Source organism: Heteronotia binoei, chromosome 3, assembly GCF_032191835.1.
Source record: "Heteronotia binoei isolate CCM8104 ecotype False Entrance Well chromosome 3, APGP_CSIRO_Hbin_v1, whole genome shotgun sequence".
NCBI classification, from domain to species: domain Eukaryota; kingdom Metazoa; phylum Chordata; class Lepidosauria; order Squamata; family Gekkonidae; genus Heteronotia; species Heteronotia binoei.
This window is the reverse complement of record NC_083225.1, coordinates 150,092,086-150,104,310: the sequence shown is the minus strand read 5'-3', so window position 1 is coordinate 150,104,310 and position 12,225 is coordinate 150,092,086. Positions and strand designations below refer to the sequence as shown.

At 43.6% G+C, this 12,225-nt stretch overlaps 1 protein-coding gene across 2 annotated transcripts in view; it reads right to left on the bottom strand.

Moving 5' to 3' along the window:
- The window catches only part of GRAMD1C (GRAM domain containing 1C), a 100,931-nt gene that overhangs the window by 62,547 nt on the left and 26,159 nt on the right, over positions 1–12,225 (bottom strand). The window lies entirely within an intron of this gene.

Here is a 12,225-nt window from a genome sequence, read left to right as displayed (position 1 = left end):
CCTCTAGGACAATTCGAGTACCTAGTCATGCCTTTCGGACTACAGGGGGCCCCCGGGGTATTCATGAACTTTATTAATGAAGTGCTACGTGACTTCCTCTTTAAGGGGGTGGTGGTGTACCTTGATGACATCATTATCTATTCGCAAGATCTCAAATCTCATGTTCCGCTAGTCAGGAAGGTGCTGAGCACCCTGTGTAAACACAAACTGTACGCCAAGTTGGCAAAATGTGAATTTCACAAAACTGAGCTTGACTATCTGGGTTTCCGAGTGTCGGGGGAGGGACTGGCAATGGACCCCGCAAAGGTCCAGGCGGTGCTAGATTGGGAACCCCCCAAGACCCGCAAACAGCTCCAGAGTTTTATCGGGTTCGCAAATTTCTACCGCGAGTTCATCAAAGGGTTCGCCACAGTCATGCTCCCCCTAACCGAACTCCTAAAAACCAAGGGCAAAAGTGAAGAGGCGAAAAAGCCAGGCGCACGCTTAACGTGGACGCCAGACTGCCAAAAGGCTTTTACCGAATTAAAGCGCCTCTTCACCTCAGAACCCGTGTTAGCACATCCTGACGAGTTGAAACCCTTCGTGGTGCAATGCGACGCCTCCGACGCCGCGATCGGAGCCATATTGATGCAAAGGGGAGAGAACGGGGTGCTTCGTCCATGTGCCTACATTTCTAGAAAATTTTCTAACGAGCAAAGAAATTGGTCCGTCTGGGACAAGGAAGCGTTTGCAGTCATGTTTGCCCTTAAAACCTGGCGCTCCTGGCTTGAAGGAGCAAGAGTGCCGTTTGAAATATGGACCGACCACAAAAATCTCGAAGCCCTCACCGGGCGCCGCAAAATGACTGCAAAACAAATCCGGTGGGCGGGCTTCTTTGCAAAATTTGACTTTGTGTTGAAACACATTCCAGGCTCAAAAAATTTTTTGGCAGACGCCCTCTCTCGCATGCCCCAGCACGACAGTCTCCGAGAGGAAATCGTAGATTCACTCATTCCCCCGTCCGCCATTTCAGGGGGGGTCACCACCCGCTCGGGGAAACTGACCTCCCCTCCAGACGGAGACCTTCTACCCCGGCTCATTGCTGAATCAAACCTAGAAACTGACCGTCCGCCTAACCTAACTAAGGGTGAGAACGGTCTCTGGTTGCACAACGACAAAATCTATGTGCCCAGCCCCCTCAGAAAAGACGTCCTCCAACGCTGCCATTCTAGTCGCCTGGCAGGCCACTTCGGCTATGTCAAAACGCTCAACTTACTCACCCGACAGTTTTGGTGGCCAAAAATCAAAAAAGACGTCTCCGAATTCGTTCTCGCCTGCCCCACTTGCCTCATGGCAAAACGAAGAGGGGGTAAACCCCCCGGCCACCTGGTTCCCCTCCCCACAGCCAACCGGCCCTGGTCAGTAGTCTCCATGGATTTCATTGTTGAGCTTCCCCCCTCCCAGGGAAAGACAGTCATTCTCGTTGTGGTCGACACTTTTTCTAAACAAGCCCACTTCATCCCCTGTAAGCAACTCCCCACAGCAAAAAAGCTCGCTCAGCTCTTTTTCACTCACATTGTACGACTACACTCGTTCCCCGACAAGGTCATTAGTGACCGCGGAACTCAGTTCGTTGTCAACTTCTGGCGGGAGTTCTGCAAACTTGCTGGCATTGAACAGGGTCTCGGCTCCGCCTATCACCCCCAGTCGGACGGACAGACTGAGAGGGTTAATGCCCTTCTAGAACAATATCTCCGATGTTTTATCAATTTCCAACAGTCCAACTGGGTGGACCTCCTCCCCTTCGCTGAATATGGCTATAACAACAGCCTCCACAGCTCTACCAAAGCTTCTCCCTTCCAAATCATTAACGGCTACGAGGGAAAGCCATTCCCCACACTCGCCCTCCCCGCCAGCCCCTCCGAGCCCACTTCTTGCCAGCAATGGTGGGAGGGCCTTCGTGAAGGCTGGAAGGGTATTCAGGAAAATCTGGAGGAAGCGAAAAAAGCATACAAAAAGCAGTTCGACAAGAAACATTCCCCCGAGTGGGAATTGAGGGTGGGGGATACGGTCTTCCTATCTACAAAGAACCTCCCCCTCCCACAAACGTGCCGCAAGCTTGCTCTAAAGTTCCTGGGGCCCTTCAAAATCAAAAGGGTCATAAACAAGGTGACCGTAGAACTCGAACTGCCCAAGTCTCTAAGTAAGATCCACCCTGTTTTTCATTGCAGCCTTCTTCGGAAAGACCCTGGTGCTACGTCATTCCATCCCAGGGCCCCGCCGCCCCCTCCGACGACAGTGAGGGGTCAGAGTCACCATGAGGTCCAGGAAATTCTGGATTCCAAAGTTAAGAGGGGCCAGTTGTATTACTTGATCAGATGGAAACACTTCCCTCCGAGCTGTGACGAGTGGGTCAAGTCACAGGATGTATCTGCGCCGCAACTGCTGAAAAAGTTTCACCTACTGTACCCACACAAGCCCAAGTCGGTTCCCCGTGGGGGGGGCGCTTAGGGGGGGCAGTATGTCAGAACTTGTAACTATTGCTGAGGCTTAACTGTAATGTAACCAGTACCTGCTTTGTACTTTCAGTATTGCTCATGCTCAGATTGTAACCGAACCAAACTGACTCCATGTTGTAACCTCTTAACAACCCTGAATGCCTTTGTAGTAATTAACCTTGCCCTACTGGTATCCAAAATATTTAGGGCTGTAGACTGAATTATGGTGTGTCTCTGCACATTCTCACACTGATGCCCTTTGAAGCCAAACCGTGTGGCCTTCAGAACAAGGAGGCAACCTCCTCACTGATAGTGATGGTGGGAAGACAGATGTGCTTGCTCTGGTGTGAATTGTGGCTTTGTGAGGTGTTTTCTTTAGTGTATAAAACTGTACCAGTGCTGGCCCTCGCCATCACTGTTATCTCGTCTCTTCCAGTGCTTAGTTCTCTCTAATAAAATCCTAGCTTTGAAATCAAGTATGGGATCCGTTTGAAGTTCTTAAGTTCTGACACCCATGGAGATTGGTCTCCATAGAGAATAATGGAGTGCCTGTGGAAATTTCCCTCCCCCCCTCCCACTTTCTGATAACCCTGTAGTGGGGAAAGGGCCTCCAAACCAGGAGATTCCCTGCCTCCAACTGCAGACTCAAAATCGTTTACTGGGGTTGAAGCGAAATTGACTTCTTTCACGACCTGTTGGTCTCGTTATGCTGTCTATGTTTTAAAATATGAATGTTCCAGATTATACATTGGATGTACAATAAGGCCTGTAAAGTCTAGGATTTTGGAACACATCTCTAGGATTCATGCTAGGGGCCCCATTAGTGAGTCACTTCAGGGAAACTGGCCATAACGTTTCTTCACTTAGGTTTTTTGTTATACAGAAACTGGACACCTTTGACAATAAAGGAGGGAATGCACACAAGACCTTATTACAAATAGAGGCCAGATGGATACATCACCTCAGTACTGTACAACCCAATGGTCTCAATGTGAATAATGATTATTCCTGGTTTTTATGATCTATAGTTCATGTAGTACAAACTTTATCATGTTTCAGAATGTTTCTTTATTTTTGTTTAACTCTGTTATGGTACCTTTAAGGAGATGATTTGCAACACCTGTTGGTCTCTTTATAAGGTTGCTGTTTGAAATGGATTTTTATGCGCTTGTGCCTTTTGGAAACTGAATATGTCTTAGTTTGACGTCATTGTGGTGAGTTTACAGGTAATCTTGCATTTCTTGTTGTACTTTGTATCTAGTTACTGTTTTTAATTTTAATGTACTTTGAGTGCTGCATTTTATATGAACAGGATGACTCTTGGAAGAAGCTTGTTTGCAAAACATAGTATATAAAGTCGAAGAACGCATAAAGGGAACTTTGTATCTTTGGAGCCTTCGTTTTGAGAGATTGGATCAAGCACACCTTGTGAGATTGACTGTGATTGAATTTCCAGGGGAAGCCTTTTGAATGGACCTTTTGCATTCTCCATGAAATCTTGAAAATTATTGTGGAATCCATCCCCTCATGAAAAATACTTCCTGTGTATTTGAGGTATCTGTATACATTTGTTGAACACTTTATTCTATCATTGTTGATTCATTTTGTGTATACAAAGTGGTTTTGCTTTGATCCAACTGCAGATTGGCAACCCTAAATTGGGGGATTTCAGTTAGTGTATTGTTAAAATGAGTACATAATGGAGTATATAATCATTTTACGGTAAGCCTGCCATTCCCCTACTGGTGGTGCAAAGTCCCCTTCCCCCCCATAGGTTTTCCCCACCACCACTCAGCTGGCTAGTGGAGGGGGGGAATGTCTGGAAATGGAGGATAATGTTATGCCTAGACTGCTCCTCCCTCAGAAGGACTAGTCTGCTACCTAAGGAAAGGGTGACAGCAGGCAACCTTCTTTCTACATCTCACATGGTCACTCAGTCTAGACTCTTCCTTGGTCTGCAAATAGGATCAAAATGGGCCATATAATCACATGGAATATGTGCCATCAAACTCTGATCAGAGGCTTGTCTGGGAAAAGTGATCCTAAGGGTGCACTGTAAAAAGGGTCTAGTTTCTGGCAGCTCCCTTACCTCTTTAAATCAATCAAGAGTCAAAGATTCTCAGAAAAGGCAGAGAACTAATCAATTCCCTACCTTACCTTTCCATACCTGGTTATCCTTTAAAAACTACCTAGTAAAAGCCATTTAATCCCATAATCTTTGTGTGGTAGTTGTCATGTTTGACCAAGTGTGCATGCACACAAAAGCTCACAGTCTGGATAAAGCTTTGTTGGTCTTAAAGATGCTATTGGACTCTAAGTTTGTCACATTGCTTCAGACCAACACGGCTACCCACTTGGATCTATCTCTGTGAGTCTGTGCGTGTGTGTGTGTTTGGATGTCCACTAACATACACCCCCAATACAAAATTGGGTACAACTCTCTCCTTGAATGGAATGCTGGTCCATTTTGCTCATCCTTCATGGATCTCTGTTCTTTAGATAGGTAAATATAGTCCCATAGAATAAGTTCCCTTCTTTGTCTCAATACAGCTAACACTTTTATCCGCTGAACTTGTATGTGTGTTTTTAGAGTGCTCTTCAATTAATAAGTCTGATTTTATTTCTTTAGTTTTCTTAATAAAAACCATTTCATCAATCACAGCCTGGTTCATTTGAGAGTTCTATGAGGCAAGGCGGATCCTTGTAGACATAGGTGGAGATCCTGCTTATCTGCCTCTTGCATAGCCTAGGTCTCCTTGCTAATTCCCTCAGCAAATTTAGGGGAACCTCACAACCACTTAGGGTAACAATGTTGGCATTGTTCAAGCACACTGATATCACTCCCAGCCTGGAAGTGATGTCAGTGCATTGCCAAGGGATGCTATTTTGTCCAAGGTGATGTGCTGACATCACTTCCAGGAGCACAGGGAGTGACATCAGCATGTAGTCAGTAAGTACCCCTGCTGGTTGCCAGGTCCTGCCTGGCAAGCCTATTTTACAGAGCTCTCTAGAATCAATACTAACAAGATTGGGGGCCGGGGATTAGAGTTATAGCAATGAGAACAAGCTGTTGCAAATCATTCAAGTTTGAGTTCTTGCCAAAAGAGACTGGAATTAATTATTACTCTTAACAAGAAGAAGAAGAAGAAGAAGATATTGGATTTATATCCTGCCCTCCACTCCGAAGAGTCTCAGAGCGGCTCACAATCTCCTTTACCTTCCTCCCCCACAACAGACACCCTGTGAGGCGGGTGGGGCTGGAGAGGGCTCTCATAGCAGCTGCCCTTTCAAGGACAACCTCTGCCAGAGCTATGGCTGACCCAAGGCCATTCCAGCAGGTGCCAGTGGAGGAGTGGGGAATCAAACTCGGTTCTCCCAGATAAGAGTCCACACACTTAACCACTACACCAAACTGGCTCTCCCAAGTAGTGAGAAGTATGAAGTTCCAACCTCTCATAGAGTTTAGATACAGAAAAATCAAATCAATGCATTAATAAATCAACTCAGAAAATCCTCTCTAGTTGGGGCAATTTAAGTCCCCCTCCATTTTTTTACTTTTTAGATTTTTCTGCAAACCTGCGGTTTTCTCAAGGTGCATTGAAATATCTCTGTTTCCTCTACATGGCTTAAGTATCCAGAGAGGAGGCCATGTTGAGTATTAGCTATACTGATAGCAAGTAAGGGCACGTGTTTAATCCATGGTGAGAGGTAGTGTTTAGTTTCTTGAGGAGTTCTAATTCAGTACTTTTCGGTTGTACATTTGCTTTGTGGTTTGGGTTTGGAGGGGGGGGTTGAGGGGGAGAGAAGAAACTAAACACTACCTCTCATCATGGATTAAACACATTTCCTTACTAATATAAGACTTTCATGTCTGCAGTATACTAGGCATACTAGCTGCAGCTTGCAAAAGTTCATGCTGGAATAAATGTTAAGATCTCAATTGAATTCTGGTTTTTTATTAATATAAGATACAACATGATATGACTACAGCACAAGAACAAGACTCAATTAAATCTCTAAAGGGTGCATCTTCATGAGCAACAAAAATAGTGGGTGACTCATTGGTGAATTAGCATTTGGTTTGTTTGCCAGCATACCATCAGAAGTGTTGCAAAAGCAGGTGTGGGGTTGAGGAGAGCTAGGTTCATGTTACTGGTGTGGGGGGGGGGTGGAACCCAGCAAGTATTCGTTTGCATGTACATTTGTATATGGCATCAGTAAACCAAGTACTAATTTTGTGAAATGAAAGGAAAAACGGAATTTGCATAAACTAAAAGTAGAATTTACTCCATTGCAGTTTAAAAGATAACACACCATAAGGCAAGGCAGTCATTGAAATTAAAGTTTAATTGCCCCCCATGAGAATTCAAGAACTATTGGGCTTATTCCATTTCCAAGCCAGATTTCAGCATCACATTTCAGTCCTGGAATTTCTAAATTTGGATGCTAATGCATTTGCAAGGGTACCATCCACAGAAGGAGGACCTTCCCTTCTCTGACAGAATAGTGCTACTCCATCCTAGCGGATTCACAGGGCTTGGCCATTTTAACAAAACCAACAAAACCCATCAGGATTTTTTATGAATATTAAGATGGATAACTAAAAGCTGCATTGACACCTCATGACAAATCTCTGTTGGCTTTCCAGAGCCACAAATGCAGTTTTTTGTAATACTTGTGTGGTGCTCATGTGAAAGCTTCCCAGCTTTGGAAACTTTCAACTCCCATTTGTTGTGACATTCAAATACAGAACTGGAGTGGGTTTAAAATCCTGACTGGCAGGGAGAAAACAAACTCAAATTTGCCCATGTGCATGCATTTGGACATCAAGACAAATTGGAGTTTGAAAACTTTCCACATTGAGAAGCCTTTAACCGATCATACTCCACACCAGAGATAATTTTGTAGAAAAATAGGTGGCGGAGCTCATCCAGGGATTGTTATGCAGCTGCACATACTATTCAATGGACAAGGAGGTGGAACTCTCAGAAGAAGGCAGTGGAACTCTCAGAAAGGTTCAGGAGCTGTGCTCCTGTGAGCTCCCACTGAATCTGCAGCCTGCAAGTCCACACATAAGGAAAAGAGAGAGCAGTAAGCTTGCTGAATATTGCTCCCCCACCTAAAGCAATATTCAGCAAGCAGCACCACTTTAGAACAGGGAAGGACTGCTAACCTGATAGGATTTGCTAATCTCCAGGTAGTGCGTAGGAGTTCTCCCAGAGTTACAATTGACATAGATCAGTTTCCCTGGAGAAAATGGCAGCTTCAGAAGTTGGACTCTATGGCATCCCATCCCTGCTGAGCTCCCTCACCTCCACAACTCTGCCCTTCCCCAAGCACCACTCCTGAATCTTCAGGAAAGCCCCAAACTTGAGTTAGTAATCCTAATTTCTAGTCCTGGGTTTTAAAAACACTTGAGGTTTGCTGTTCCTCCATTACAAATTAAGAGCTAGTCATGATTCTCTCCTTCTTTAAAGAGGACTTGTTCCATCTTTAACACCTGCCAAGACCTCCAACTACTTGCCTCACATTTTAAAACCAGAATGTTTCATTTAAGAATTGAGTTGCCAGCCTCCAGGTGGGCCCTGGAGCTCTCCCAGAATCCCAACTGATTGTCAGATGACAGATGGAATGGCAGTTTTGGAGGATGGACTCAATGACATTACATCCCTGCTGTCCTCCCTCCTGAAACTCTGCCCTCCCCAGGTACCACCTCCAGATCTCCAGGAATTACCCAAGCCAGAGTGGATTACAACTGTCTGAGGACTTCTAAAACTGTGGCAGGGTACAGTATCATAACACTTGAAGGTCAGTGTAGCCCCCTTTTAAATGAATAATTTTATTCCGAATATTATGTTATGACTTTGTATACTCCTTGACTGGCAGAACTTGCATTGGATGGATTAGCCTTTTCTAAATCCAAATGTTTAATTTATTATTCAAATACAGCATGATTGAAGTATGCAAGCTATCTCTTCAAAGTGTCAATTTACTTTCTTTTATTTCACCAGTGCAAACAGAAGCTTGTAAACTTAAGCTAAAGTGGTTGTTTATTGCAGATCATACTAATTATCTGTTTGATATAGGTTATTTTAAACAGTTACACACACCCAGTTCATGGTATGAAATACTGTTTACATTTCAAGAATGGCCTTAAACATTAAAGCCAAGTTAGTGTCATATGGGCACTTCTGAAAGCTACTCTAAATGCACATGCAAAGATAAGAGGATTTGCAAGAGCCAAACTGAATGAATAAGGATTTGCAGAATATTTTGAGAGGAAAAGAAGAAAAAATGTCCAGAAGATTAAAGACTGTGTCAAACCTAGAGAAATAAAATGTAAGCATATAAAGAACAATTGGATTGAAATTATCAGGGTGTTCTAACATGAATGTTTTTAAAGTACCACTTAATTTGGTGGGCAGGGGGATCAGCACAACTGGCCGTTCACAAAAGCTGTTGAAACATAATACTTTAAACTGAATCTATGCAAGAACAATAAATAAAGAATGGGAGGCTAGCCACCTTCTAATATAAGTACCTGGTGTTTTAAGCATTATCCGCTAAATGAACCATTAGAGCAGAAGTGGATAGATCAATCCATACTGGAGTGGCCATAATAAATAGCTGCATGCTTAGCAGGAGTCTGTTCAATAGCTGGCAAACTCCTAGTAATTGTTGCCAATGCCTACTGATGTTCATCTGCTCAGAGGGTGGAAGAAATCTGGCAAAATAATGGGGGGTTATCTTCATAATTGTGTGATGCCATCACTTCCTGCTAGGGTTGCCAGGTCCAACTCAAGAAATATCTGGGGACTTTGGGAGTGGAGCTAGGAGCAAGAGTGTGACAAGTATGATTGCACTCTGAAGGGAATTTTGGCTATCACATTTAAAGGGACCACACATCTTTTAAATACCTTCCCTCCATTTGAAAATAATGAAGGATAGGAGCACCTTATTCTAGGGCTCATAGAATTGGACCCCCTAGTCCAAACTTTTTGAAATTTAGGGAATATTTTGAGGAGAGGGACTAGATGTTATGCTAAAAATTTGGTGCCTCTAACTCAAAACACAGCCCCTCTAGAAGCCCAGATACTCCTGGATCAATTCTCCATTATACCCTATGGGAATCAGTCTCCACCGGGTATAATGGAGTGCTCAGCAGACATTTCCCTCCCCTGCCCCTACTTTCTGATAAACTTGAAGCAGGGGGAGGGCCTCCAAACCAGGGGATCCTCTGCCCCCACTTGGGGGATTGGCAACCCAACTTCCTGCACAACCTGGAAGCGCCAGCATTGTACTAGGGCAACACTCTAGCACTTGCCCAGAAACTCCATTCAGTATTGAGGCAAGTACTAGCATGTTGCCCTAATGTGATCCTGGCATTTCCAGGTCATCCCAAAAGTGATGTCATCATGTGGCGACAAAAACCACTGTCTCCCCACAGTAAGTACCCACCTCCCCTCATCTCCTGCCAGCTGTTGCCTGGCAGCAATACTGGGGAAACAGGTGTTATATCTACAATCATCATAGAGCTGAATGGGCATTTTCCCTTCCTTTTCCCATTAATAGTTTTTTAATTTAAGAATTATTTATAAATAGTTCCTCCAATAGTCAGCATGTAGCTCATCATTAAAAAAATATTTATGTTGTAATCCCTGACCTGGATGCTCAAGGTTAGCCTGATCTCTTCAAACCTTGGAAGTCTAAGCAGGTTCAGTCCTGGTTAATATTTGGATGAGAGACCACTAAGGAAGTCCAGGGTTGTGATGCCACCAAGGCAAGCAGTAGCAAACCACTTCTGTTCATCTTTTGCACTGAAAACTCTATAGGGTTGCCATAAGTCGGCTGAGACCACCACACCAAGTCATACATTCTCATTTATAGTTACCGATGACAAAATGTTGAGCTCAGTGAAGTAGACAGAAACTCTGATTTTTATATAAAACTAACAACAGCAGCAGCAACAAGCATCTGTAAAGCATTTTCAAATATTCAAATTGCTCAACAAATTATTTGCAATCCTTACAACAGTACTGTGAGCTAGGTGTTCAAAAGGGAGAGTAAAGAGGACCCTCAGAATTATTGTCCAATAAGTTTGCTGGATATAGCTGCCAAACTGTAGTAAATACCTTTTGCACAAGTTGGAGAACGGGGAGGCTTTTAACCATGTTATCCACCCTGAGTAAGCAGGCTTCAGAAAAGGTCAGTGTACCATCCATCACTGTCAAACTCTTTATCAACTCGCTTCTCAAAGTATTAACCTACTAAATACTTGTATGTGGCCTTTGTAGATTTGAGAGCTGCCTTTGATTCAGTTAACAACTTAACAGAAAATGGCTCTGGATGAAATTGGCTGGCACAAATATAGATAAATGCCTATTGTTTCTCCAATAAGAACTTCACACCAACATTTTTGCAAAAATTAGGATGGGTACTTCAGGTTCTTTAACAGAGGAGATTCCAATTTCCAGAGGGGTAAAACAAGGGTGTGTTTCCCCTCCCTTTTTAATATAAATCTAAATTATATCATCCTGATGTTATCTGGCTCTGAGTTTGTCTCTCCTTTTCTATGTTCTCAGAAAATATCAGTTACTTTATACACTGATGATATGGTTCTGGTCTCAGGGGCCTTAGAAGGTTGGTACACAAATTAGGCAATTTCTGTAAAAAAAAAAAAAAAGAGGCCCTAAACATCAATTATGCCACAACCAAATTGATGGTCTTTAGGAAAAAGCCTAGTAAGTTTAAGTGGTCTATAGATGGAATCATCACAGGCCAATGCAGCACTTTCAAATATATGGGAGTAGCTTGCAGTGAAACTTAACCCTAGATAGCTCACTTGACAACAACTAGATCCACAGTTTTAAGCTCAATAGGTGCTATTCTATTACACAAAAGAAGGTTTTCTAATAGATCCAGCTTTGAAATTATACCAAAGCAAAGCTATCTCTCAACTCCTATTTGGTATAGGGGGGTTGGAGTAGGAAAGATTGTCGGAACACAAAATTGGAATCTATCCAAAATCTTTTCTTAAGAAGAATTCTAACTCCACCTAAAGGAACCCCTGCAGCTCTGATGCAAGCAGAACTCAGCTTGCCTTCATGTACATGTAGCCTTGATAAGATTTTGGAGAAAACAAAGCAATGACACCACCAATCTACTACATGGGCAGAGTTATGAAATGATGTTGCAAAATGATGCCATCTGTATAGACTGCTATAATAATGTCTCTCATTGTTACTCCATATTGGATGACACCCAGGGTGTCCCCATAGCTGGTTTCAACATTCGGGATTTGGTGTTTAAATGCGATGCTGCAACTGACAGGCAAGTCAGTTTCTCAGTCCAAACTCTCCCAATGGTTCAAATTAATTAAAAGGGACATATGTGGTTAATTTCTCCTCCCGTAACTTCAGAATAGCCTTGACTGCAATTTCAAACCATGCCCACGGCTTTGCTAGCTGGACAATACTCCCAAATACCACTGGCTTCATGCCTCTGCATCTGTCAGGGGTTTGGGGAGGGAGAGTGGCTCAGTGGTAGAGCATCTGCTTAGGAAGCAGAAGGTCCCACGTTCAATCCCTGGCATCTCCAAAGAAGGGTCCAGGCAAATAGGTGTGAAAAACCTCAGCTTGAGACCCTGGAGAGCCGCTGCCAGTCTGAGAAGACAATACTGACTTTGATGGACCAAGGGTCTGATTCAGTATAAGGCAGCTTCATGTGTTCATATGTTCAAGCTCCACTC